This window comes from Oncorhynchus mykiss, chromosome 7 (genome assembly GCF_057628025.1).
Source record: "Oncorhynchus mykiss isolate SJ-2025 chromosome 7, ASM5762802v1, whole genome shotgun sequence".
NCBI lineage: Eukaryota > Metazoa > Chordata > Actinopteri > Salmoniformes > Salmonidae > Oncorhynchus > Oncorhynchus mykiss.
Window position 1 is genome coordinate 58,894,262 of NC_143028.1, and position 24,978 is coordinate 58,919,239.

The following is a 24,978-nucleotide window of genomic DNA, read 5'->3' on the forward strand; positions in this document are numbered from 1 at the left end:
GCATACAGTGGGGCAAAAAAGTATTTAGTCAGCCACCAATTGTGCAAGTTCTCCCACTTAAAAAGATGAGGCCTGTAATTTTCATCATAGGTACACTTCAACTATGACAGAAAAAAATCAGGCTTCAAATATAAAGATATAAAACTGTATTTTTTTTGTGAAGAATCAACAACAAGTGGGACACAATCATGAAGTGGAACGACATTTATTGGATATTTCAAACTTTTTTAACAAATCAAAAACTGAAAAATTTGGGCGTGCAAAATTATTCAGCCCCTTTACTTTCAGTGCAGCTCTTTTCAGAAGTTCAGTGAGGATCTCTGAATGATCCAATGTTGACCTAAATGACTAATGATGATAAATACAATCCACCTGTGTGTAATCAAGTCTCTGTATAAATGCACCTGCACTGTGATAGTCTCAGAGGTCCGTCAAAAGCGCAGAGAGCATCATGAAGAACAAGGAACACACCAGGCAGGTCCGAGATACTGTTGTGAAGTTTAAAGCCGGATTTGGATACAAAAAGATTTCCCAAGCTTTAAACATCCCAAGGAGCACTGTGCAAGCGATAATATTGAAATGGAAGGAGTATCAGACCACTGCAAATCTACCAAGACCTGGCCGTCCCTCTAAACTTTCAGCTCATACAAGGAGAAGACTGATCAGAGATGCAGCCAAGAGGCCCATGATCACTCTGGATGAACTGCAGAGATATACAGCTGAGGTGGGAGACTCTGTCCATAGGACAACAATCAGTCGTATATTGCACAAATCTGGCCTTTATGGAAGAGTGGCAAGAAAGCCATTTCTTAAAGATATCCATAAAGTGTCGTTTTAAAGTTTGCCACAAGCCACCTGGGAGACACACCAAACATGTGGAAGAAGGTGCTCTGGTCAGATGAAACCAAAATTGAACTTTTTGGCAATAATGCAAAATGTTATGTTTGGCGTAAAAGCAACACAGCTGAACACACCATCCCCACTGTCAAACATGGTGGTGGCAGCATCATGGTTTGGGCCTGCTTTTCTTCAGCAGGGACAGGGAAGATGGTTAACATTGATGGGAAGATGGATGGAGCCAAATACAGGACCATTCTGGAAGAAAACCTGATGGAGTCTGCAAAAGACCTGAGCCTGGGATGGAGATTTGTCTTCCAACAAGACAATGATCCAAAACATAAAGCAAAATCTACAATGGAATGGTTCAAAAATAAACATATCCAGGTGTTAGAATGGCCAAGTCAAAGTCCAGACCTGAATCCAATCGAGAATCTGTGGAAAGAACTGAAAACTGCTGTTCACAAATGCTCTCCATCTCCATCATGGGAAAAAATTTCAGTCTCTCGATGTGCAAAACTGATAGACATACCCCAAGCGACTTACAGCTGTAATCGCAGCAAAAGGTGGCGCTACAAATTATTAACTTTAGGGGGCTGAATAATTTTGCACGCCCAATTTTTCAGTATTTGATTTGTTAAAGTTTGAAATATCCAATAAATGTCGTTCCACTTCCACTTGTTGTTTCTTCACAAAAAAATACAGTTTTATATCTTTATGTTTGAAGCCTGAAATGTGGCAAAAGGTCGCAAAGTTCAAGGGGGCCGAATACTTTCGCAAGGCACTGTACTTTTTTGCCCCACTGTATGTATGTATGTATGTAATGTCTGTGGCAGAATGAAAAAGGAAGGGTCGTCTGTCAGAGCACAGTGGTCTGGTAATCAAGGCCAAAGCATTCCCATAAGAAGATTAACAGCCTCTGGTTTCTACCCCGCCTACCCCACCGTTAATACCAGTGTCTCTTTGCGAAAGGGGGTTACTGTGCTTTTAAAACAACAGGCCTGCTAATCCAGCCCACAAGCATTCACATAGTATAGATTATTACTTGCAGATGTGAAGAAAGCACTGTTTCTCCCTCCCTCCTCCACCCCTCCCCCTCTCCTGCCTCAATCATCCTGGTCAACAGTGTACAAGCGAAGGGAATGTTTTTGTATAGGTGTGTGCCATGACCTAATGGGTGGAAGGGTGGGGTGGGAGAGCAGTGCATTATGGGGAGTTCTCAGATATACACTCATTTCTGGGAGAAAATCCCTTCTTTCTTTGGTTCTATATTTGGTGGCATATACAAACGATAAATCATTGGTAGTCGTATAAACCACATTTAGAACTCTTTAAGATCACCTCTGATATCACAGTACAAGTCTTCAACTGACAAAAAGTAGCCGTTTTGGCATATTTGCACATTTTGCGGCATGAATAAGAAAAAAAGCTTAAACATTGGGAAAGCAGGTACAGTAAAAGCAGAAATGCCCTTTTCAATACATTTCCTAAGGCATCAACTGAGTGATGGAATTTGATTGTTACAGGAAAGGGGGACAGTTTGCTGACCAAACACATGTTAAATAAACAGATATTGGAAAATGTAAGATTGTATATTAGTAGTCTAAAACCTTGTGACTCAAATAGAGTTTTAGGCTATTGCGGTTAGGAACAATAGCTGTGTTACACTAAGGCAAGCACTTTTTGGGATGTGTGACCGACCGTTGAGCCCCACAGTATTTTAGGCCTGATATATGACTGCTTGCTCAGAAACAAGCGATTTGATCTAGTTGACTTGGTGCACGCACATATTGCCTGCTCCACTACAGCTTTTAATGCGAGTTGCAGGATTGTGACTTACCTTCACGTGTATACTTTCACACACTTCACAGCCTGTGGGCTAAACACTGCAGAAACCACATGACATGACCCCACCTTTCTGTCATATTACCTTTTGATGCCTAGATGGATATGACAGAATGTGTGTATCAAACAGGACAGGGTTTTGAAACCTTTGGACGGGTAGTGTGTGTGTGTGTGTGAGCTTGAGCAGCAGTGTGAGCATCAGTGTGTGCGTGTCGTGTGTATGTTTCGCTGGGGGCTAGCTCAACCAGATTACAGGGCATTGAAGCACACTCAATGCCAAATTGCAAAGTCTTCCATGCAGATGTAACCAGCTGTCTGTCCCTCTGTCAAGGTACTTCTCCCTCACTCTTTCTTGGACCTTACCCTGACTCATTCACTCCTTCACTCTTTCTTGGGCCCTACCCTGACTCTGTCACTCCTTTCCCCTTTGACTCTCTCAGACCATCTCTTTCTTGAATGCATAAATGTGTGTGTACAAAACAGTAAGAACACCTGCTCTTCCCATGACATAGACCGAACAGGGGAATCCAGGGGAAAGCTCTGATCCCTTATTGATGCCACATGTTAAATCTACTTCAACCAGTGTCGATTAAGGGGAGGAGACAGGTTAAAGAAGGATTTTTAAGCCTTGAAACAATTGAGACATGAATTGTATATGTGTGTCATTCAAAGGGTGAATGGGCAATACAAAATATTTAAGTGCCTTTTGAAAGAGGTATCGTAGTAGGTGCCAGGCGCACCGGTTTGTGTCAAGAACTACAGCGCTGCTGGGTTTTCACGCTCAATCGTTTTCCGTGTGTATCAAGAATGGTCCACCACCCAACTCAAAATTAGGAAGGTGTTCCTAATGTGTGGTATACTCAATGTATATGGAGTGCATGTAATGTATTACATTTGGTCATAATCAGAACGCAGATGCTCTAATTTAATGTAGGTGACAGTCAAAAAATACAATACAAAAAGTTGTATTAGCCTTGGGAGAGTGGCAGAAACTGTCAGGAAAGCATTGCTTAATTAAAATACCAAATGGTAAAGAGTGGGGATCAGTGACAACTTGACAAGTCTCTGGTGTTGCTGCAGGAATATAGGTCATAGAAGATGCTTGGGTACTTGATCATGCATTCATTGCCTACAGGGAAGAGTTGCGTTGGTGGCAGTGGGATGGAGATAGAGGCAGAGTGAGAGAGACTCACATTGGTTTACCAGATGGAGAAACTGGTGCTTGATAGCGACTGTTCACAATCATGTTTTGTATTTTTTACAACGGTAGAGAAGCAATCAAAACAGTTTATTATTAATATCATCTCTTTTGCCAGTTACACAGCCGACAGCGCGTCTGAAGTTCCACAACTGGTTTGCACGGTGATATTTCTTCAGGATGTGGATTCTCACAGGAAACGTGTGGAGTGAGGCAAAGCAATGTTCAAGAGCTTAATGAAGTCTTTGGGCTAAATGGAAAACCAGACGTGGAGGGTGTGAAGGTTGCTAACTGGGACCACGTCTTTTTTTGGTATCTTCCCCTCAGGGTTTTCTTGGACACAGTGGCGCCATGGGTCAACCAGAGGACCACAGCCAGCTAGCTCCTGGTGTCTCGAAGTTGGGTTCCCCGTCAAAGGTCTTGACTTGTCATCACCAAAGTGATGCTTTTGGTCCTTTTTTTTGTTTTTAAATTATGCGCTTTTGATCAGAGACGGACGACGGTGTCACCTTTGGTTGATTGATGAGGAGTGAAGGCAGAAGACCCATTAGCTACTGGTAGAGATACATGAGCTTTGTGTTTGAAAGGTATACATTGGATGTTGTTGTGGTTTCCTCCCCCACAATAGTCTAAATCTAGCAGGCTCACACTCAGTTGACGTGAGTGTGTCAGGCTGAGGCGAAGTGTACTGGTCATGTCTTCCGATAAGCTGACTGACGGTATACGTAACTGTTGTATTGCATAGACTTTCCTTGAACTGTATAGAATATATTGATTAGCTGAGCAGTATGTGGTGTGGAATTAAATCATCTGAACTAATAATGCTCCAGGCTATGTCACTTATTTGACTAAGAAAGCAGAAAGGACAATTAATATTCAGAGATAAACATTCAAAACAGAGGTTTGAAAATTTAAAGATGGCATTTCCACATCCTTGTGCAATGGTTCTTGGCAGTGATGGTAATTTATTTATATAGACATTCCTATTCAACTGTAATCATCAGAGCCTGGGGTATCGGCAACTTCCGTACCAATAAATTATTGTCAGCGTTGAATATGCTACATTTATATCAATTCTGCTGCCAGCAGGCTGCCTACTGCCTCCCTTTATGGGAAATGCGCATTCTTCATAAATAGGCCGTAGTGACTCATCTATCTCTCTTTGTCAACAGGATTCACACCCTCCATCTTCTCTCATCCCTGGTGATTCAACGCGTTATGATGTGATACTGGAACAACAGTGAGCCAGTGTCTGGGAGAGTGGGGTAGAGCATGGGATTGGCCCCCGGAGACAGGAACCACACTCTTATTCCTGAGGCTCCGAGGTCTCTGGCCCCTTAGGGCACACAATAGACAGCGAGCAGCTCTGAGGTGAGTGGGCTAAATGATGTGTGTCACTGCTATCTGAAATGAACTGTTAATAACAAGTGTATTACTGGGGGATAACCTTATTGACGTTGCTTTTAGTGTAGCTGTCGCGATGTTGCACACATGCTCCTAATGGTTAATGTCAACATTCACTTAGCAGTGCATGTCATTGCTCCCTATAGAGAAAGAGGTCAATATGAGGACAAGTTATTTGTTCAAATGGCATAGTGATTTGATCAAATCCTTTGTTTGTTGAAATTGGGGTTTAGAAAGTGTGTAGTAGGAGCATTTTCCAGCTAATATTGAGAAGGAGCTTTTCCTATCTAGCTTATGTTGACCATTAGAATTAGCTAGCCTGACGTCTGTGCCGTAACCTTAAGTGTGTCCCGCTAATGACTTTCCATTTGTGCCGATTTCAACAGTGGGCCATGCCTGAGAGTTGAGTGTCACAATGCTATAAAATAAGATGGATTAGACCCTCCAAGCTCGTGTTGATCTGGGGGATTTACTGGCCACTGAGCCCCTCAGTGTCTCCATTGAGGCTGGCCTGCACAGGAGAGTGAATGGAGTCTGTCCAGGGTTCCAGGGTCAGTCTGTTGCACGGGAAGAAGAGTGGGGGGCAAAGCAAGGGGCTTCTCTGGACACACACAAAGCCAAGATTAAGTGAAGGATAGAGCTTGGGAGTGGAGAAGGGAACGAAACAGGAGTAATAGAGAGACCATCTGTTGATTTAATTATTTTCCATTTCAGATTCACCTTGATTTAATTATTCAAGTATTCTTCAAAAGTATGCAGTTTTTTGCTCCCTCTGTCTTTTTATTTGCTCTTTTCTATCTCTTCTCTGGTCTTTAAGGAGTATATTATTGCTCTGTGCGGGTTTACTCTCTCCCATGTTAATTAATGGACACTATTGATGCCAAACGGCACTATTCTGCTGCGGTTGTAAATGAGATTATTTAAATGCATGCGAGGAGGCTAATGTCTGGTTGGGGAAATGCTGTTTCATCAGCAAGACGGTCTATTTCTGCCGCCGTGGTAAAATTACTTTTTAATTTCCCTTTGATTTCATATGCATCGCTGTGCAGGCTTCTGATCCACTAGGCTGTCCATTTGTCTGTGGTTCATTACTATATTTTCAATCCATTCTTGGATATCATGTTGAGTTCTTGTTTTTTATTCAAGAGGTTTTACTGTATCACCAAATTATTTTAACACTGGTTTTGTCGCAGTTTTGGAAAAGAGGTAAAACTACTGGACAGAGTCTACTATCCATCTTCCCTAACAGCAGTAACGGGTGTAAAGGGATATTTTGAGAAATGTCTGTTGTGTTATAGCGCCAACATTTCTGACCAGGTGCACAAACAGAGCTGGCACTTGCAGCCGCACACGCCTGCTAACAACTGCTAGCCCCCCAGGATGGCACACATTCCAATGGAGAGAGAGAAGGGGTGGATGACTAATGTTTCTTTACACCATGGTGACTTGATTTTTTAAATTCAAATCTGGGAAATAGTTAACACATTTTCACAGGCCACAAAAATCAAGGAATGTCCCTGGAAATCAGATACGCTCAAAATATTACCATAAAAGACGAATGAAGGAAAAACTTCTTGTTATCAGACCTCCGTGACATTGTTATTATTTTCACATCCATATCCCATTAGAGGGTGTCTACTGTATGTGAAACTGTGCCGTGATTCTCCATAATGGCTGTCCCTGTGGGACACACTCTGAGCCCCTGGAGGTTCCCTGTAGCACATGCTACTCCTATTGTGTGGGTGTTCATGAGGATTAACGTCCTATGACAAGTGATCTCACATTCCTCAACTCTCTGGGGACAAGTGTATGTAATGTGTATGCATCTTTGTTTGTGTATACTATACACAATGAGGGGGGAGTTGAGGGGTTTGTGGTGTGTGTGTCTATGTATGCACGTTCGGTAGTGTGTGTATGAGGGTGTCTTTCTCTTGCTCTATATCTATCTATCGTCAACTGTTTATTTTAAGCAAACTTAACATGTGGAAATATTTGTATGAACTGAACATAAACTGAACAAGTTCTACAGACGTGACAGAAATTGAATAATGTGTATAATAATGTGTCCCTGAACAAAGGGGGGGTCAAAATCAAAAGTAACAGTTAATTTAAATTAATAATCAAACACTGTTCACATTGCTTTCCAAGTGGTGTTAAACTGAACTTTATTCTGTTTTATTTGGTGTGGCCCCCGGCTGCATTAAGTACTGCAGTGCATCTCCTCCTCATGGACTGCACCAGATTTGCCAGTTCTTCTTTGCGAGTTCTAAATTGTGCCTTCCTGTATTATGCTAAAATGTTTATTCTATTTTGCTGAGACATTTACTTTGTTCCTGGTCTGTTTTATTATCTCTTATTGTTGCATTGTCGAGAAGAAACCTGCAAGTAAGCATTTCGTTGGATGGCGTATACTATGTGTATCCTGTACATATGACTAATAAAAACTTGAAAGTGTGTGTGGACACACGCAACGCATACACACAGTATCTACAGTGCTCCCCTTCCAGCTTCCCCCTTCCCTTTGATGTGTGGGGTGTTAATGGAGCCCCTCATATTTTAATTAATGAATTTATTCATACTCCCTCCCTAGGCAGGGATTTGAGTGCCCCTCTCACCTCCCTCTCTTTCTCAAAATAACCAAACAGGAATCCAACTGACTGAATTGGACAAAATTAAACAGCATGGTCCTGGCTGGTTTGGGTGCCTAATTGATACAGATATAATTGCCACAAAAGCAAGAGATTTTTAATAAAGCACGTCTTCAAAACAGGCAGCGTGAAGGACACCCAAAATGTCCCTCTCTGGGGGTGGTCCTCAAAATGTGTGTTTGTTTAAGAGTCTAATGCAAAACCTTTTGGCATGTATCCACTATCATTCTCTCTTGAAATGACCTAATACTTTCCTAAATAAGAGGAATTCTGAAAATCTTATTCTGGATGGTTGACTCTGTGTAAGAACATCTGCTAAGTGAATAAATGTATGAAAAATAGCTACACAGGGGCATGTAGTCATGTACATGAAATTGTCTAACCCAGGTAGTCAGGCATTTCCCAGGGCAGCTGTCTTGGCCCCTTTTACTTTTTTCAATCTTTAGTAATCATCTGCCTTTGGCACGGAGTAAAACCTGTGTGTTTATGTATGCTGATGATTCAACACTAAACATGCCAGCTACCATAGCAAGTGAAATCACTGCAACACTTAACAAAGAGCTGCAGTAAGTTTTAGAATGGGTGGCAAGAAATAAGTTAGTCCTAAATATTTCAAAAACCTAAAGCATTGGACAAATCATTCACTAAACCTCAACTAAATCTTGTAATGAATGTGGAATTTTAGCAAGTTGTGAAGACTAAACTGCTTGGTGTAACCTGGGATTGTAAACTTTTATGGTCAAAACATATTGATGCAACGGTAGCTAAAATGGGGAGAGGTCTGTCTGTAACAAAACACTGCTCTTCTTGACATCGCTATCAACAAACCAAGTCCTACAGGCCCTAGTTTTTTTCACACCTGGACTACTGCCTAGTCCTGGTCAAGTGGAACAAAGAAGAACAGAGCCATATTAGTTGGCCCAGAACAGCACAGCTGGCCCTTAAGCTAACATATTAGATTGACTGCATCGCTACCCGTCTTTGTAAGAGGTATTGAAAGCACCGAGCTGTCTGTTCAAACGCCTAGCACACAGCTCAGACACCCATGCATACTCCTCAGCAGAGGTCTCTTCACAGTTCCCAAGTCCAGAACAGACGATGGGAAATGCACAGCACTACATAGAGCCACGACTACATGGAACTCTCTTCCACATCAAGTATCCCATGCAAGCAGTAAAGTCAGATTTAAATACAGATCTAACTACACCTTATTGAACAGAATTGACTGTGAAGAGACGCACATGCGCACACGAGCATAAGCACACACAATCTAAAGCATGCACTCCACACACACCTACATTGTAATATTGTTATATTGCTGTATAATGGATTTTACTGTAGATATATTGTACAGTAGTGTGTAATGTGTTGTGTGATGTACTGTGTTATTTTTTATATAATCTCCTTAATCTTGTTTGGACCCCAGGATGAGTTGCTGCTGCCTTGGCAGCGAGAGCATGGTTAAATGAATGCTTTTATTGATTAATAAGCTATTAGGTTTCACAAACGTGAACTTTTGCAACTCTGGAGGAGTAGTGTCGCTGATGGTTAGGGGGTTTGAATGAACAAGACCCAAGATCGGTGGTTTCTCCTAATGGAGTGTTCAGGTAGATGTACATACAGTACCCGTCAAAAAGTTTGGACAAATGTTGTATTATACCTACTCATTCAAGGGTTTTTCTTTAATTGGACTATTTTCTACATTGTATAATAATAGTGGAGACATCAAAACTATGAAATAACACAACACCAATTATTCAACGTAGCCACCCTTTGCTTTGACAGCTTTGCACACTCTTGGCGTTCTCTCAACCAGCTTCATGAGGTAGTCACCTGAAATGCATTTCGATTAACAGGTGTCTCTTGTTAAAAGTTCATTTGTGGAATTTCTTTCCTTCTTAATGCGTTTGAGCCAATCAGTTGTGTTGTGACAAGTTAGGGGTGGAATGCAGAACATAACCCTATTTGGTAAAAGACCAAGTCCATATTATAGCAAGAACAGAACAAATAAGCAAAGAGAAATGACAGTCCATCACTACTTTAAGACCTAGTCAGTCAATCTGAAAAATTGAGAACTTGAGGTTTTTTCAAGTGCAGTAGCAAAAACCATCAAGAGCTATGATGAAACTGGCTCTCGTGAGGACCGCCACAGGAAAGGAAGATCCAGAGTTACCTCTGCTGTAGAGGATAAGTTCATTAGAGTTAACTGCACCTCAGATTGTAGCCCAAATAAATGCTTCAGTGTTCAAGTAACAGATACATCTCAACATCAACTGTTCAGAGGAGACTGCGTGAATCAAGCCTTCATCATTGAATTGCTGCAAAGAATGGCCACCAGGGCAGACAAGGCTGAACAGGGAGACTAACTGTGGGTGTTCACATTGAAATACTTGTCTTGTAAGGTACACTATATATATTCAAAAGTATGTGGACACCCCTTAAAATGAGTGGATTCAGCCATTTCAGCCACATCCGTTGCTGACAGGTGTATAAAATTGAGCACACAGCCATGCAATCTCCATAGTAACAATGGCAGTAGAATGGCCTTACTGAAGAGCTCAGTGACTTTCAAGTGGCATTCCAACAAGTCAGTTTGTCAAATTTCTGCCCTGCTAGAGCTGTCCCAGTCAACTGTAAGTGCTGTTATTGTGAAGTGGAAACATCTAGGAGCAACACATGCTCACAGAACGGGACCGCCGAGTGTCCTCGGTTGCAACACTCACTAGCGAGTTCTAAACTGCCTCTGGAAGCAACGTCACCACAACAACTTTGCTGGGAGTTCATGGAATGGGGTTCAATGGCTGAGCAGCCACACACAAGCCTAAGATCACCATGTACAATGCCAAGTGTCGGCTGGAGTGGTGTAAAGCTCACCGCCATTGAACACTGGAGCAGTGGAAATGCATTCTCTGGAGTGATGAATCACGCTTCACCATCTGGCAGAGGGGAGTCACTGTCTTGTCTTATTTATCAGATGACTGGCTTGATAACCCCCCCCCCCCCCCAGGGATGATGTGCCGGATGGGAATCCCACCCCCTTGACTGGGAGACCGACACAATCAGTAACCCCCCCCCCCAAGCAAAGAAACAGTTCTCCGGTCAGTAGTAGTAGTAAAGGGATGAAAAAGGGAGCTATACTTTAGTACCAGAGAAGTGTAACAATTACACTTTGCAGTTTTATCACACAAATGCACACACGTTTAGTGCTATACAAACATTATGATGAAACAAAATTTGCAGACGGATGTGTTTTTTTCCAGTAACGTAATGAAGCAGTTGTGTGTTATTGTTACTGATGTTCATTCTAAGAACTGATGAGTGATGAATTTGCTGATATAGGCAGAAATATATTTAATTATCGATTTCGATGATGAATACCTCGTACGTGGTAAGCTATAGAAATGCCATCGACGGCGGCTGGTTAATGTGGCTGAACGCTTCAGTAATGATAGTGTTCGCATGGGCTTGTCTGACTCATGGGTTGTGTCTGAACAAGTGTATGGGTAATGGAGCTTATACAGCCAACTTCAGTGACTAGCGTAAGACCCAGAGCCACACTGAATGCATCCCATATATAGTGCAATACTGTTAACCTTGTCAAATGTAGTGCACTATAAAGAGAATAGGGTGGTATTTGACGCGTAGCCTGTATGTTTTAGAGCAACACAGTGTTTATTTGCCGCTCAGGCTAAGAACCCTTTAGCTTTACATGGCTAAATGTGTCTTTTCCATTAAGAGGCTATTCACTAGGGGCATCCAGAGTGGCACAGCGGTCTAAGGCACTGCATCTCAGGTCCTACTTCAGTCTAATCTTCAGCTGATTTATCACCTTATTTACATAAAAGGCACATCTCAATAGGTGGTCCTCAAATGATAGTGTGAAGTTTGCACGTGTCTGAAAAACAAGATTTTTCTTTAAACATATTTTTTTGTGTACATTAATGTATTTATATATCAGATATTGTTTTCTGCCAGGAAAAGTTCAAAAATAGCTGGGGTGTGTCTGTCTCTCTGCGGTGTGTCTACTGTCTACTCTAACTGTCAACCATTTGCCCTGGGGTAGTGAGACGAACCACAATGCACAGTCGACAGTGAGGACCTTTGAGCATTATGACAATGCTAGTCACAGGCCAACCATATACAGTAGGGGAGACAGAACATGCACTGTTTCAACTCTTCAAGAACACATTAACCTTTTTGAGTTTATAAACGTATTCTAGGCTGCTTCTTTTAACTACAGCGCACACAATGTAAAACATTCCCCATCTGACCACACTATCACCCTCTTCCTCTCCCCCAGAGTGCTCTCTCTCACCCTGAGAGGTGCTTTAGTCATGGGAGGAGGTTATGTACAGAATTCCACACACCAAGAATGTTGTGCAGGGGGCACGACAATGCCTTTTCCCCCCCAGGAGACTGAAAAGATTTGTCATCGGTCTCCAGATTCTCAAAAAGTTCTACAGCTGCACCATCGAGAGCATCCTTAACGGTTGCGTCACCGCCTGATATGGCAACTTCTCCGACTGTAAAGCACTACAGAGGATAGTGCGTATGGCCCAGTACATCACTGGGGCCAAGCTTCCTGCCATCCAGGACCTATATAAAAATATCAGGCGGTATCAGAGAAAGTCCAAAAAGTTGTCAGACTCCAGTCATCCATGTCATAGACTGATCTCTCTGCTACCACACTTACGGCAAGGGGTACCAGAGCGCCACGTCTAGGTCCAAAAGGCTCCTTAATTAACAGCATTGTCCCCAAGCCATATGACTGCTGAACAATTAATCAAATACATTGACCCTAGTCTTTGTTTTTACACTGCTGCTACTCGTTGTTTATTATCTATGCATAGTCACTTTACTCCTACCTCCATGTACAAATGACCTCGACTAACCTGTACCCACACACATTTACTCAGTACCGGTACCCCCTCAGTACACGGAAATGTGTCTCTACAACAGAACATGTCTCTACACCAGTCTAATTCCATCTCTGCCTCATTATTTTTTATATTTGTATAATTTTTTACTGCATTGTTGGTTAAGGGCTTGTAAGTAAGCATTTCACGGTAAGGTACCTGTTGTATTCGGCGCATGTGACAAACACAATTTGATTGATCTTTTCCACCACAGGGAAGGAGATGGGTAGTCTAAGAACAGCCATGCTCGAAGACATTACTTTCCCTCCCCTTTCTAATCCCAACATGCCCCATGGACTGTAAATCAATGCAAAGATTCCAACCCAACCCTGCTGTCTGACAACAGGGCCAAAATAGGGTCACAGTAGAATAAATTGTCATTTAAAAGAAATGTAATATCTTTATATGGGCGTGTATGGGGGTGGTTTGTCCGTGTGGTATGACCGTTTATGTGAAAGGTAGATTCCAAACATTGAGTGCTGTAGTAGAGTTGAAAATTCCCTATTTGACATAGTTCCTAGGGAGGAAGGGCAGTCATGTGGTTGTGACAGCAGCAGGGTGGGCCCAGGATTCAGGACCACATAGCATCAATGAATAACCAGCATTCCAGATATGTAATTAGGCAATAGTGGTGGGGGTTTGGTGTGTGGTGGGGGGTTTGGTAGGCATGTTCCATGTTTAGGGTCTGGTGGTGATGTGTGTGTGTGTGTGTGTGTGTTCTCTTCCAGGCACTGACAGGCTGACAGTGTGTGGCTGTGACAGACAGACACACACACATACACACTAAGGTAAAGATGGTGACAGGTTGTAGCCTACAGCCTGCCACCATTTTTACCTTAAGTGTGTAGTAGTGTGTAGTAGCCACCTGTCTTGGTGGGGAGGAAATGTGTCTCTACACCAGTCTAATTCCATCTCTGCACCCTCAGCGTATGGTCCATGGAAAAACATTCTGCGGCCGGTAGCTTATTCACCTTTCACCCCTCATCTATTTTAAACTGTTATTAGATTTCGCAGCCGTATTTTAATAGATCTAAGGTTAAAGTAGCCCGGAGCTTGCTCAATAGATGAAAGACAGTTTAATCTACAATTGTAGAGTTTAGAAAACCTCCACTCTGTGGCCCTCTCCCTCAGTTTATAAATCCTCTTATTCCTCACAGATTAAAAACAGAAATGTTACATTATCGATTCACATTTAGGAGCGCTCCACTTCCGCATTCAAGTCATTGTGCGTGACTTTTATTAGACTGCAGCCTCTCTTTTTCAGGGACTGGAAATGCTCTTAACTGGCAGCCCCTGTCCCGCTCAACTCAAAATGTGTGGATGGAGCCGGGCGGATGTACACTACACTCCCCTCCCCTCCCCAGGCTTTGTCTCTCGTTGGCTGTCCCTCGCTTCATATCCGTCGCCAAACCCACTGGCTCCAGGTCATCTATAAGTCGTTGCTAGGTAAAGCCCCACCTTGTCTCAGCTCACTGGTCACCTTAGCAGCACCCACCCGCAGTACGCACTCCAGCAGGTATATTTCACTGGTCACCCACAAAGCCAATTCCTCCTTCAGCCGCCTTTCCCTACAGTTCTCTGCTGCCAATGACTGGAACAATCTGCAAAAATGACTGAAGCTGGAGATTCATATCCCCCTTACTAACTTTAAGCACCAGCTGTCAGAGTAGCTCACAGATCACTGCACCTCTACATAACCAATCTGTAAATATCCCACCCAACTACCTCATCACCATATTGTTATTTATTTAGCTCCTTTGCACCCCAGTACCGCTACTTGCACACTCATCTTCTGGACATTTTATCACTCCATTGTTTAATTTGCCATACTGTAATTATTTAGCCACTATGGCCCATTTATTGCCTTACCTCCCTTATCCTACCTCATTTGCACACACTGTATATAGACTTTCTCTATTGTATTATTGACTGTATGTTTGTTTATTCCATGTGTAACTGCCAGGTCGCAGTTGTAAATGAGAACTTGTTCTCAACTAGCCTAAAATAAAGCCTTAAATAAAGGTAAAATACAATTGTCAATAGCTAACCCCCTTTTCTTTCTTTGACTTCCCCCGTCCCTACCTGCTCCCTCCCTCCCTGCTCCCCCCCAGCCAGCCAGCAGTTAGAGTTAATTCTGGGCTCAAGGAGAGAAGGAGGAACAGCACACAGGGGCTTGTCCACAACTGTTGTAGTTGGCAGGGTTTGTCTGAGTGGAGGAGGGCCTCTCCTCTCTCGCTCTCTCTTTCTCTCTCTCTCGCATGCTCTTATGTGCTTTAGCGCTGGTTAGTGTTCTCTCACGGCTAGGTCTCTGGAACAATGGCAGTCGCTACTGCAGACACGTACAATAGGTCAACATTGCTACTGCTGCACTAGGATGGCCCTGACGTCTCAGCACTGAGCCTCAGTTAGAGAGATCTAGAAACAACACACGTCCCCTCCTCCTGCTCCTCCTCTCTGGGTGAGAACGGAGGGAGAGAGGCTGTCACTGCAGCACGAGGCTGGCCCAGCTGACACTGTGACTGGAGCAGTGGCTGCCTGGCAGAGGCATTCTGTGCTGTGGATATTATCTCATTCCTGTACGTAGGGTTTATTCCATATTGATCCCAGTCATTCCCCAGTGGAGGAACAGGAGCTCTGGAACGTCTAGTGACCTATGAGGTGATGATGGGGGAAGAGGGGCGATGAACTGGAAGAAAGGAGGGAGATACTAACGTGCAATTTTGTGTGTGAGTATTTTATAGTGTATTTTCAGAAGAGGATGGCATTGTGTACTTCTGTGTTAATGTGCATTTGTGTATGTGTTTATTAGATTGCTGTATACAATTTATTTTCTAGAACACACAAAAACGTTTCCCTGTACTCGTATACATGAGTGCTTTTATTTGCTTTGTTGTTTTTTCTCTCTGTGTGCATCTTATTTTGTCAGCGGGCTGCAAATCCGTGGGTTGGCAGGTTTTTGCCTGGGTTTTGTGGCGGGTGGGGATCTGAATCTCTGTACATGATGAGGGGGAGCAGGATGGTCGGCAGAACAGCTGGGCTGCTGTGGAGAGGGGCAGGCATGAGGGGTCACTCATTGGCATGGATCAGCTACTAGCCCCTAATACTCAATTTGGCGTAGTCATAACCAGACACCCTTGGGGACTAATCCATCTTTGGGTCGGTGGAAAGGGGGCACTGCAGGCTACATTTGATATTGCTGCTCTACTTAGTCAGCAGTGTGATATTATACTGTGTGTAAGTAGTGTTCACAAAGCTTCAAGCAACTGTTTATAGAGTAGAGTTGGCTTGGGCATGCTTAGTGTACACTACAGGCACATGGTACATTATAAGTACAGCTCTATCACTGTACTTAGAGAAAATATGGGCAAAACAGTGAAAAAAACGAGGGTCCTATTCCAATTATCATCACCATAAAGCATTGACTAGAGTCAGATTAACCTGCAGTTTGTGGTGAAACAGTGTCCTGCTCTAGCATTCTGTTTGTTTTACATGGTCAAGCTTTATCATATTTCCATATTAATATTTAACTTTGGTTAAACAAACGATCCAGTGATTTTTAAGTGTTGTGGGTGCCTCCATACTGCTTAATTAACTGTCATAAGCACTGGGGAAGTGGTACTCTGGTGTATTGACACAAGGCTTAGCAATGAGAGTATTGTTGTGTGTGTGTTTGTGTGCATATTGTTAGTATGTGCCTCAGTGTTTTGATCATTTGGATTTTCCTCTGTCCTCACTAGGTATTGAGTGTGCTGATTTTTACTAGTATTGCTTGCTGTTTTCACATACTGAGAGAGGTTCACATTTAAAAACAGAGATTTTAATGGACAAACTCTGGTCTCTTCAAAGTGACCAGGAAGAGACATGGAGTTCTTGTTAACGTGTTTGTGTGAGAGCCAGTCCACAGTATTTGATCTTGTTTCAGGAGTCCTCTAAGCATGTGTTATTCCTGCCAGTTGGCTGGCCAGTGTTGGTATATATGCCATGCATTTGGATGTGTTCAAAGAGCTAGACATCTTGCTCATTGACTTTGATGACAAGTCTGTGACTTTGAGTGTTGTCAGCAGAGTTTGATTCATGCCAACTAACTTTGTCATGTGCCTCAACAAACGGCCAACCAACCTTCACAGAGACCGAAGGGCTCAAAATAAAGTGAAAACCTAACACCATGATGAGAATGGTGAATTTACAAGACTCTCACAAAGCCTCTAAAATGTCCTGTATTTTAATGTCTCTTCTAGGACACAGTGAGTCCTCCACTAAAATGCAGACAGATGCTGTTTCTGTTGATAACCTCATACTTCAAACTGGCTTTATCTGTCTCCTTAATGACCTGCTGGGATTTTATAGCTCTTCAGCAGCACCAGCCTAAGTTCTGTTCTATTCCACTACGCTCTGTCTGGTGACTTTGCTGACTACTGCAATGTCACAGCACTGAGTCAGTCAGAGACTGTAACTCTCAGAAGAGATCAAACTCTTAAGAGTTTGAGGTAAAGTTGATCAAGATGGTTGCGCTTTAGACTTGGCTGGCTAGTTTGAGGATGCGTCCCAAATGGGACCCTATTCCCTATATAGTGCACTACTTTTGACCAGGGCCCATAGGGGTCTGGTCTTAATGTGTGCACTATAAAGGGAATAGGGTGCTGCATCCTAAGTGAGTCTACTCTGTGTCTGGCTGAGGTCTGAGAAACATGGATGTGGGGGTTGTCTGTCTGTTCTGCCGAGTTGGCCAAAATGATTGCAAAGGGTGGTTGATGAGTGATGTCTGGCTCTTTGATAAGCTTGTAATTCTTTGTTAATGTTGGCATCTGTATTTTGTTTAACGATGGGAAAGATTTAGTGTACATGTTATCCAAACTTTGCAGTTCACCCTGTGACTTATAACAAACTGGCACAGCTCTTTTATTGGAGTAGTGATGCAGAGTTTTCTTAAAACGCTTGCATAGCTTTTTCTCTGTAGCTGTACCCTACGGACTCAGTTCCTCTATGCCCTTTCCACGAGTTTCTCCCATTGCCATGACCAATCAGTGTCAACAAATGGTGGTTTGTTTCGGAGAATGTGCAAATTCTTACTCTGCCATGTTCAAAGGGCCCTTGGATCAAATGTATTATTGTTTGACTGATTGATTGTTTAATCTGCTCTTATTTTGAACCCCTATAAGCACCAGATTTTTTTTAGCACAGCTAAGATCACTCCCCCTCCTTTCCACCCACCCGGCACTCGATTCATTAACATTTGCATATATTTGAGTTCTTTTGATGAGCTAATTATGGTGGAATGGGACTTATCATGCATGTGAGTGTGGATTAATATTCAAGTTTCTGTGATCGTACCCTAACCCAGTCTTTGGGGAAAGGAGAGATCCCAAACGGGGGTGGGGGGGGGGGGGGGGGGGGGGGCTCTTGGCAAGAGCATAGAAATGCCCCAAGGGTAGAATTATTTTTGATTGCGTTCAGACGGGTAGACGATCCACCCCCACAACCTCCCCCTCCTTCTCCATCTCTATATGGGTCTGTCTCCCATCTTTCTTTCTCTCGTGCCACCTTTCTATCCACTCATCTAGGGCTGGGCGATATGGCCTAAACCTCATATCTAAATTTTTTATAACTTATGGGAAATTCACGATATACATCAACATTTAAAAAAATATTTTCTTTAAATAAGCTTTGTTGAACAGTTAAAGGTCAAATACACTGTATTTAAAACAGACAGCAATAATCTAATGAATTCCGAGCTCGTGGAATTATACCTAGGCTGGATATATTCCTTCCACAACCAAAAGACCCACTAATAATTTCATTATTTTATCAAAATTGTTGTACCTGCTTTGTTGTGTGTGCAATAATCACTGATCTGGCTTTCACGTCTGTTTTTATAAAAATGTCCTTTTTGTTATTTTTTTATAGAAACATGCATAATGCACATCCAATAATAATGTAGCAGGCATTATAGAAAATGTATTTATAAAACAGACTAAACTGCTAGTATAACAATCTTTATTTGACTTAAATGCAGCTAGCGATACGTGGTACCGTAATGCGACGAACTGCGCATACATTTTCCATAATGAATGTTAATTTGTACATCCATTTTAGTAGTGTCTTCTCGAAATTTGAGGAGTTGAAACAAACTGGGTATTGTTCGAAAAGTTAAGTCAAATAATGTCTCCATGTGTTTCGGTGTCCATATGATCGATGCTGTTGGACCAAACCTCAAATGCAAATAGCGAGTTGAAACGGCTTGTCACAGAGGAAGAAGTAATCGCTCATCTTTGTTGTTGTGAGAGGTAGGGGGAGGTGCTCGGGAGAAAGAGGCGAAGCGAGAGGATTTACTCTCGCCTAAATCTGTCCAAAATATGCCCAATGCGCATATTTTGAACCTTGTCGCCTACCTTCCCGGCTTTGGGACAACGACTCCCATTGTTATGGTGGAGACATGACCATTTAGTCATTATATAGATCTCTGGTGTAAAGGAGAAGGTGGACAGCACAGAAGGAGTGAACGAGACAAAACCAAAAAGACAACATGAGAACAAGCAGACATAAACCCTCATAAAAACGAAAAATACAAAAAAAAAACTTGATTCTGCGATAGGCATTTGGAATATTGCGCAAAAACATACATTCGATATATCGCCCAGCCCTACTGTCATCCTCTCTGTGTATAACTCTTTCGCTTCCTCTTTGCCTCTATGCCTTTTTTGTGTGTCGACTCCACATACCGACTCTCTCCAAAAAACCTTCAAACCCACTGAGCCTCCAACTGTGAGGCCAACTCCTGGCAGACAATTACCCTCCCTGACACTCATCCTGAAAGAATGTCCCGCCTCCTGCCCGCCTGCCTGCCTTACCCCCCTTACCAGCCTCCAGGTGCACAGTGACAGAGTGGTTTTGGACTGTCTAGCCCAGTGTTGCTGAGGCTGCTGGTGAAGGCAGGCCTCATAGGTCTGGCCCTCATTCCCATGCATTGTCAGCTGATGCCTCAGGGCATATTATCATTGCAGTGATTCACAGGATCACAGCATTGGAATCAGCCCATACATAGTCTTGTTCAACAGCCGTGTGTGTTGGGGAAAAACTGGCACGTTAGGCTATAGCCCAACCCTCATAATTGTTGTCTGTATTTGCCAGATGCAGACACACTGTAGACTTTACCTTGTAGATTAGAGATTAGATTAAATGTATGTAGAGCCCACTGTAGATAGAACACTATTATTAGGTAATCTACTGCAAGATAGCATTCTGCTGCATAGATATCAATACTATTCAATTATGTTATTAGCACCTTTGCATCATCTATTTTGATATTGATATGTTGGATGATCTCAATTTAGGTTTGAAGGGAGACAGCCAGAGCTGATCAAACTATTTTATCTTACCTTCTCTTTCTCTCTGCCCCAAAAAGAAGGCATTCCCCTAACATGTGACTGCTTAATTAACAGTACTGTATGCCGCTCCAGTCTTTTTGGCTTTTGGAGGCAACAGCAGCTGATGTCGAGTCTGAGACAAGTGAGGAGCTCCTCTGAAGCACCTGTTTGGTGGTGTGAACTTCCATCCCACCTGGCAGCCCTGCCTGCCTGTCTGTGCTGTCTATAGAGGGAAACCCTGGGTGGATATGGAAGATGCTCTCAAGTGCTAATGTAATTCTGGGAAGGGTTGACATGATTTAACAGGATTAAGTATTGGCCCCTGAAGGGGTCTGTGGGAGTCCAGGGGGGCTGGGATGGGGAACTGCCTGTCAGAAGTGATGTGGGACAGACAGTGAGAGGAACATGGTCTGGAGAGGGGGAGTGGATAAAAATGCTTGACAAGCATCTTTCATTGCAGTGTTTTTTTTTTTTTTTTTTTTTTTTTGCCTTTTTTTTCTCTCCTCGCTTTTCACACTCGCTTTTCACACTGGTCTATCAGCTTTCACTCTGTTGATGAATCAGCTTTTTGCTCACAATCGGTAACATAAGCTTCCATATTTGGCAATGCTTTCTGTCCACAAATTCCTCTTTCCTGACGTGTGAACGCTGTGCGTTACATCGGGCCGACACCGAAACTTCTGATCCACTCCCAATGAGATCTCAGACCGCGACCACATCTTTGAACTTACCACCCCACATAACCATTAACCACTTTGAATTTTGCCCAGCAGGTAAAGTGCAAACCCTGAGCTTTGAGTTAGTTAGGTACTGCTTTGACAGGGTTCGAGCTAATGTGAAACAATGCATTGTGGTGTCCTGCTTTACCATCTGCGGTACTATTAGCTTCACGCATACAAACCTGCTGTGATTTACGCTCTGCAGTGTGTCTGTTGTTCCACCGACCAAAACATAGTGGGAAATGGGCGGAGCTTTTATTGATATAAAGTTTTTATTTGGAAAAGGTTACTCAAACTAAACCTGGATAAAATAGTTAAAGATGTAGCACTTATCTGGTGATTTGGAAATGCCAGAGAAGACCAGCATAAGGGATGGATCAGTTAAGTGAACCTAATATCACATAGTGTCTCGTGTCTGTAGCTTGATTTCAGTTATTTATCTGCCCGGTTGGATAGAGGATGTCGTGTATGTTTATATGGCTAATATAGGGCACTGTAAATGTCAATGACGTAGACTGGCTGTGATAGGCTGTTTTTGGTGTGTCTTGTTTCACATGTTAAATGCCACATGCTATGGCAAACACTCAACGAGGATTGCTGCGAAGATGGTGAAAATATTAGGGCTGTCCCTGAAAAGAAAATCTTGGTCGACAGTGTATTTTTCTATGTTTGAATAAAGTCAACTATATGTAAGCTACTGAGCTTGTCTGATGCTTTAAGCACTGATATTTAACATCTAAGACACAAAACTACTAAAGAGGGAGCCAGAGATCAATATAGCCTAACCAGAAGGAAAAAACCTGTTCCCGACTCACCTCCTGCTGCTGCTGGCCTCTGCAGATTCTGCCGTTAGGCTATACAGTTGAAGTCGGAAGTTTACATACACCTTGCCTAAATACATTTAAACTCAGTTTTTTACAATTCCTGACATTTAATCTGAGTAAAAATTCCCTGTTTTAGGTCAGTTAGGATCACCACTTTATTTTAACAATGTGAAATGTCAGAATAATAGTAGAGAATTATTTATTTCAGCTTTTATTTCTTTCATCACATTCCCAGTGGGTCAGAAGTTTACATACACTCAATTAATATTTGGTAGCATTACCTTAAACAATTTAAACTTGGGTCAAACGTTTCAGGTAGTCTTCCACAATAAGTTGTGTGAATTTTGGCCCATTCCTCCTGACAGAGCTGGTGTAACTGAGTCAGGTTTGTAGGCCTCCTTGCACGCACACACTTTTTCAGTTCTGCCCACACATTTTCTATAGGATTGAGGTCAGGGCTTTGTGATGGCCACTCCAATACCTTGACTTTGTTATCCTTAAACAGTTTTTCCACAACTTTGGAAGTATGCTTGGGGTCATTTTCCATTTGGAAGACCCATTTGTGACCAAGCTTCAACTTCCTGACTGATGTCTTGAGATGTTGCTTCAATATATCCACATAATTTTCCTTTCTTCATGATGCCATCTATTTTGTGAAGTGCACCAGTCCCTCCTGCAGCAAAGCACCCCCCACAACATGATGCTGCCACCCCCGTGCTTCACGGTTGGGATGGTGTCCTTCGGCTTGCAAGCCTCCCCCTTATTCCTCCAAACATAACGATGGTCGTTATGGACAAACAGTTCTATTTTTGTTTCATCAGACGAGGACATTTCCTCTGTACGATCTTTGTCCCCATGTGCAGTTGCAAACTGTAGTCTGGCTTTTTATGGCAGTTTTGGAGCAGTGGCTTTTTCCTTGCTGAGCGGCCTTTTAGGTTATGTCGATATAGGACTAGTTTTACTGTGGATATAGATACTTTTGTACCGGTTTCCTCCAGAATCTCCAGAATACATCTCTAGGAGACAGAACGTGTCTTCTTCCTAAGCAGTATGACGGCTGCATGGTCCCATGGTGTTTATACTTGCGTACTATTGTTTGTACAGATGAACATGGTACCTTCAGGCATTTGGAAATTGATCCCAAGGATGATCCAGACTTGTGGAGGTTTACAATTTTTTATCTGAGGTTTTGGCTGATTTTCTTTTGATTTTCCCATGATGTCAAGCAAAGAGGCACTGAGTTTGAAGATAGGCCTTGAAATACATCCACAGGTACACCTCCAATTGACTCAAATGATGTCAATTAGCCTATCAGAAGCTTCTAAAGCCATTACATCATTTTCTGCAATTTTCTAAGCTGTTTAAAGGCATAGTCAACTGAATGTATGTAAACTTCTGACCCACTGGAATTGTGATTAAGTGAAATAATCTGTAAACAATTGTTGGGAAAATGACTTGTCATGCACAAAGTAGATGTCCTAACCAACTTGCCAAAACTATAGTTTGTTAATAAGACATTTGTGGAGTGGTTGAAAAATAAGTTTCAATAACTCCAACCTAAATGAATGTAAACTTCCAACTGTACCAGCGGTCGGCAACCGTTTCCATTTGGAGTGCAGTTATCGTTTCCACCAGATCAGAGCATGCATTTTTTCCCCTTTCATGCTGAGTGGTTATCAAAAGGGAGAGCGCTGGAAACATTTTTCAAATGGGCTACATTGACACGTTTGTCATTCTCAATGGATGTAAAAACAGACTTTGTTTACTTGCTGTTTGAGGTGAATAAAAAATAACTTTGAGAAGCTCTGCAGTGATGGGGAGTTAAGACAATCAGAAATAGTATCAGATCCCTAACCGTGCACATTTATAGGCCTACATTTGCATGCAGCCCAGGTAGCTTATGCCTACATTTTCATGCAGCCCAGGTAGCTTATGCCTACATTTTCATGCAGCCCAGGTAGCTTATGTCTACTTCAATGCAGAATCAGGTGTGTGTCCTTACTCAAGATTGACAGGAGCGCTTCAAACAAAAGACCAATTAATAAATTGACAACTTGTAAATGGAATGAAATAAATCAAAACTGTTTACTCACAAGTGTAGCCTAGGTTGTGCGCTCTGCAAAAAAAAACTCTTGGAACCACCCATCCCGGATCCGGGATAATTGTCATCAACTACGCTAAATAGCATAGCGCAACGGTTAAATAATCTTACTAGAAAATATTAATATTCATGAAATCACAAGTGAAATATAGCGAAACACAGCTTAGCCTTTTGTTAATCACCCTATCGTCCCAGATTTTGAAATTATGCTTTACAGCGAAAACAATACAAGTGTTTGTGTAAGTTTATCGACATACCAACAAAACATTATGTACACCAAGCGGCAAGTAACTTGGTCACGAAAATCAGAAAAGCAATCAAATTAATTGTTTACCTTTTGAGCTTCGGATGTTTTCACTCACGAGACTCCCAGTTAGACAGCAAATGTTCCTTTTTTTTATATCCAAATACCTCCATTAGTTTGATGCGTTATGCCTAGAAATCCACCGGAAATAGCGGTCACGACAACGCAGACAAAAATTCCAAATTATATCCATAATATCGACATAAATACGGCAAACTTTTTTTATAATCAATCCTCAAGGTGTTTTTCAAATATCTATTCGATAATATATAAACCGGGACAGTTGGCTTTTCACTAGGACCGGGAGGAAAAATGGCTACCTCTCTGTTTTGCGCAAAAATCACACTGAGAGCCAACAACAGACCACTAACGCAATGTGGACGTTTATGCTCATTCTTCAAAATAAAGGCCTGAAACTATGTCTAAAGGCTGTAGACACCTTAGGAAAGCCACAGAAAAAGGAATCTAGTTGATATCCCTTTCAATGGGCAATAGGGATGCATAGAAAGTATATTTTTACAGTTTTGGAAACTTTAGTGTTTTCTATCCTAAGCTGTCAATTATATGCATATTCTAGCATCTGGTCCTGAGAAATAGGCAGTTTACTTTGGGAACGTTATTTTTCCAAAAAATGAAAATAGTGCCCCCTAGCTTCAAGAGGTTATATGCCTACATTTGCATGTAGGCCAGGTAGCTTATGCCTACATTTGCATGCAGGCCAGGTAGCTTATGCCTACTTCAATGCCGAATCAGGTGCGTGTCCTTACTCAAGATTGACAGGAGCGCTTCAAACAAAAGACCAATTAATAAATTGACAA

General features: G+C 42.3%; 1 protein-coding gene across 3 annotated transcripts in view; it reads left to right on the plus strand.

The window, feature by feature from the left end:
* Positions 1-24,978, plus strand: part of LOC110528236 (nck-associated protein 5-like) — a 99,951-nt gene that overhangs the window by 24,480 nt on the left and 50,493 nt on the right. For 2 of the 3 annotated variants that reach the window (XM_021610122.3, XM_090241506.1), the window contains exon 2: positions 5,053-5,251. The gene's annotated coding sequence lies outside the window, so the exon portion shown is untranslated. Of the gene's footprint in view, positions 1-5,052; positions 5,252-15,133; positions 15,575-24,978 lie in introns of those variants that run through there. The other variant, XM_090241504.1, reaches the window with a different exon arrangement.